General features: G+C 44.6%; 1 pseudogene; it reads left to right on the forward strand.

The window, feature by feature from the left end:
* On the forward strand, window positions 2,503-4,581 carry Gm9826 (predicted gene 9826; annotated as a pseudogene).

Genomic DNA, 5,181 nt, shown 5'->3' on the forward strand with positions numbered 1-5,181 from the left:
TGAGTGTTCATGTCTGGAGGGGAGAGGGGCCTTCTGTGGGAGATTTAGGTGACACAGCTCTATATGATGAAGGCTTCACCCCACAGCAGGTCTTGATGAGAGAGACAGTCCTTGCTTGTCCAAACAGTTTATTCTTTGTTCATCGTGGGAAATGGGTGCATACTATTTACTCAGATAAATATTTATGTGGGGTGTCATGACCACATGCTCCAGGATAGGAACTGGGGAGAGCGGGAACTGGGTCGGGAGTAGATGAAATGCCTTCCATTTTCAGATATGAGAACCAGGGTTTCTGAATCTGCTCAACCTTCCCAGTTTTTGTCTGGTGACACAGTTCCACTTGCCCCACAGAGAAACTTGAACTTCCTTCCCATTTACATCCCAGGACATGACCATCAGTGCTCCACCACCACACACCTGACACAATAACAAAAAAGAAAGGCATTACACATGTACTCCATGTCTGGCCTTAGTGGGAGAGAACCCAGACTGAAAACAAGCAAATGACCCAGAGATCATTTCCTGGCCCCATGGAGAGGCAGAGTGGCAAAGCAAATGCATCTGCAGTATATAACACACAAACTCATTAGAGTTCATTTTAAAGAATTGGTTACATGATTTTGTTTTCTATATTTAGCTGGCCTTGGAATTCCCTGGCTTGAGAAATCAGATGGGTGAACTTCATTTTTCCTCCTGTCCTCCAGTTGCAATGTTCCAGTCTTATCCTTAGCCCTGTAGCATCACATGTGCTGTCGCTTTCCCTCCTTCTGTGCCCCCATTCCTAGGGGAACCTGCAGGTCTTTTATGCATTCACTATTCTTTCCCAACACCCTTCCTTTGCCTCAGGGTCTAACACCCAGAGGCACTCTCTGCCTTGAGCTCTGCTTGTCTGCGGATCAGGTAGTATATCTTCATTCTTCTTTCTGTCTCCCCAGTTCCAATTCACCAGCCTCATTCCCAGCCCCAGAGCAGACCACCAGCAGAGGCTCATCCTTTCTCCAATAAATCACACAGACTAACAGATTGGATATGAAAACAATATCCATCCTTCTGTTACTTCCAAGAAACAAAACTTCAAATCAAGAATAGACATTACCTCACGGTAAGAGGATTCCAAACAAGTGAACCTAAGAAAGAGACTGGAGTAGCCACTTTATAACCTTGACAAAATAGATTTTAAAATCTGAAGACAAGAATACTGACACTAAATACCAATCAAAATATTGACCACTGAAAGATACTGCAATTCTTAACACCTATGCACCAAACACAAGAATATTATAGTTCATAAAACAAACACTACAACAACTGAAATTATACATTGATCGTCACAGGGTATTAGCTGGTGATGTCAATAGCTCACTCTCAACAACAGATAGGTCGTACAGAAAAAAAAAAAATAGGGAAATGCTGGACATAAATGAAATCATAAATGAAATAAGCCTAGCATATATTTATAGAATATATTAACCCAAACACAGAAAAAAAATATCTCCTTTTCGGCAGCTCATGAAAGTTTCTTGAAAATTGACTATGTACTTGGATACAAATTAAATTTAACAGATACAAGAAAATTAAAACACCACCCTGTATCCTATGTGACCACTACTATTTAAAGCTGGGTATCAACAACAATAGAAACATCAGAAAGTGTACAAAGTCAAGAAAACTGAACAACTTACTACTAAATCAAAAATGGACCAAGACAGAAGTTGGGAAGGAAATATTAAAGCTTTTTAGAATTTAATGAAAATACATGTCTAAACTTATGAGACACCATAAAGGCAAGTTCATAGCACTAAGTGTCCCATGTAAAGAAATTGATGAGATATCATTCTGATAATAAAACAGCACACCTGAACGCTCTAGAACAAAAAGAAGACATAACCCCCAAAAGGAGTAGACATCAAGAAATAACCAATTTCAGAGCAGAAATCCATAAAATGAGAACAAAAAGCATTTATTTCAGTGAATCAAAGATTGGTTCTTTGAAAAAATCAGTAAGATTGACAAACCCTTAACCAAATTACCTAAGAGGTAGAAAGATCCAAATGAGCAAAGCTAGAAATGAAAAGAGGCATATTACAGATAAACATAAGGACACAATTTTAAAAAATTATACTCCACCAAATTGTAAAGTCTAAAAGAAATTGATAATTTTCTCAATAGGTATCACTTACCAAAATTAAATCAAGGTTAGATAACCAATTTAAACACACTTATAACCCTCAGAGAAATAAAAGCAGTCATTAAAAGTCTACCAGCCTATAAAAGCTCAGGGCCAGATGGTTTTAGTGTAGAATTATACGAGAATTTCAAAGAGGAATTAACTTCTCAAGTTACTCCACAAAATATAAACAAATAGAACATTAGCCACTTCTTATGAGGACACAATTACAAATATACTTAAACCACCCAAAGACAAATAAAATAAGGAAAGTTACAGACTGAAATCCTTTACAAACATAGTTGCAAAAACTACAATAAAACACTTTAAAGCTGCCCTGCCCCGCGCCGCCCGGCCCCCTTCACTGAGTTCATCAGTCCTAGCGGAAGCGCCGCCAGCATGTCTGATAAACTGCCCTACAAAGTCGCGGACATCGGACTGGCCGCCTGGGGACGGAAGGCTCTGGATATAGCTGAGAATGAGATGCCAGGATTGATGCGCATGCGGGAGATGTACTCAGCCTCCAAGCCACTGAAGGGTGCTCGCATTGCCGGCTGCCTGCACATGACCGTGGAGACTGCTGTTCTCATTGAGACTCTCGTGGCCCTGGGTGCTGAGGTGCTGTGGTCCAGCTGCAACATCTTCTCTACTCAGGACCATGCAGCGGCTGCCATTGCCAAGGCTGGCATTCCAGTGTTTGCCTGGAAGGGCGAGACAGATGAGGAGTACCTGTGGTGCATTGAGCAGACGCTGCACTTCAAGGACGGACCCCTCAACATGATTCTGGATGATGGTGGTGACCTTACTAACCTCATCCACACCAAATACCCACAGCTTCTGTCAGGCATCCGAGGTATCTCTGAGGAGACCACGACTGGGGTCCACAACCTCTACAAGATGATGTCCAATGGGATACTGAAGGTGCCTGCCATCAATGTCAACGATTCTGTCACCAAGAGCAAGTTTGACAACCTCTATGGCTGCCGGGAGTCCCTCATAGATGGCATCAAACGGGCCACAGATGTGATGATTGCGGGCAAGGTGGCGGTGGTGGCAGGCTATGGTGATGTGGGCAAGGGCTGTGCCCAGGCCCTGAGGGGTTTTGGGGCCCGAGTCATCATCATCGAGATCGACCCCATCAATGCACTGCAAGCTGCCATGGAGGGCTATGAGGTAACCACTATGGACGAAGCCTGTAAGGAGGGCAACATCTTTGTCACCACCACAGGCTGTGTGGATATCATCCTTGGCCGGCACTTTGAGCAGATGAAGGATGACGCCATTGTCTGTAACATTGGACACTTCGATGTGGAGATTGATGTGAAGTGGCTCAATGAGAACGCCGTGGAGAAAGTGAACATCAAGCCCCAGGTGGGCCGCTACTGGCTAAAGAATGGGCGCCGCATCATCTTGCTGGCTGAAGGCCGTCTGGTCAACCTGGGTTGTGCTATGGGACACCCCAGCTTTGTGATGAGCAACTCCTTCACAAACCAGGTGATGGCACAGATTGAGCTGTGGACCCACCCAGATAAATACCCTGTTGGGGTTCACTTCCTGCCTAAGAAGTTGGACGAGGCGGTGGCTGAAGCCCACCTGGGCAAGCTGAATGTGAAGCTGACCAAGCTGACTGAGAAGCAGGCCCAGTACCTCGGCATGCCCGTCAACGGCCCCTTCAAGCCTGATCACTACCGCTACTGAGTGCTGGGGCTGTCCTTCACCTTCCAGCTGCCATCCTTGTTCCGGGCCCTATCTCTCGTTCCCAAGAGCAAATGTCACCAACTTTGCAGTAGCCTGGACAGTGTTTCTCCCCCACAGCCCTCCCCTTACACCCCCTGGGGCTGGTCACTCTGTCTTTGACCTCTGCTGTATCCCTCATACTGTTCCAGGTGTGGAGAGGGAATGGAGAGGTAGGCATCCACAGGGGACATGACCTCAGAAGTCTTGGAAGTCCTGAGGCTGGATGTTGCTAGTGATGGTCACAAGCCATGCACCTTATCATTCAGACCCTCACTTGGTCTTTAGATCTGTGTGCCTGGTTTGCAGATCCATTGGTTTCTCAGTCCAGGACCCAAGAACGAGCTCCACCAAAGAGCAGGAACCCCTGGAGTTTGAAGGTTCCCGAGAGCTTGGCCTTTTTACTGTTGGGCAGTCTCTTAAACCTCATGATACTGAGTTGGTACTTTTTTTGGTCCCTATTTCACAAGGGTTAGGATAGATTAACCAAGAAAGGACAAGTGACAGACTGAAAGGGGCTGGAAAAACAAAGAGGAAAAGGCCTGTCACTTCTGTATAGTTGATGGTTCCTGTCACAAGCCCAGGTCACAAACAGATTAATTTGTTTTATAATGTTTATATGCTATTTAGAATGTTAACAAAGGAAGGTGGATAAAATACAGTTTCTACTGCCTAAAAAAAATAATAATAATAATAAAAAAAAAACACTTTAAAGCTCAATCTAAAAAAAAAAAAAAAAAATCAACAAGATCATCCAGCATGATCCAGCAGGCTTCATCCCAGAGAGGCAGGGATGCTTCAAATATTTAAATTGATAGATTAAAAGAGACCCACAGACATGCCCTATGACACCAGGCCCAGACACAGAGCCCAACCTGCCACCACTCAACGTGGAGCAGAAGGGAGAAAATTCACAGACCTGCCTGTTGCCATGCCACACTGGCAGACTGTAAATACCTAGAGGCCCACTGGCCAGCCTCAGCTACCACCCAGATCCAGATCCAAGGCTTTGAGATGGGCCACCCTATAATCTACATCATCTGTGAACTGTTGGGGCATGCGAAACGGCCTGTTCTAAAGGGCTAATTGAAAGCTGCAGGATCTCTACAACACAGAGCAACAACAGGGTAACCAAGGGGAATCCCAGTAAGGCACAATATTGATAGTGTCACAGAAGCCAAAGACCTCAAATCAGACCAATGACTCATTCATTGCAATGAACATTTGGAAGTGATGTGTAAGCAGAGAGATATACTGTGGGGACACGTTGTGACATACTA

The sequence above is a fragment of the Mus musculus genome, chromosome 1, assembly GCF_000001635.26.
Source record: "Mus musculus strain C57BL/6J chromosome 1, GRCm38.p6 C57BL/6J".
NCBI classification, from domain to species: domain Eukaryota; kingdom Metazoa; phylum Chordata; class Mammalia; order Rodentia; family Muridae; genus Mus; species Mus musculus.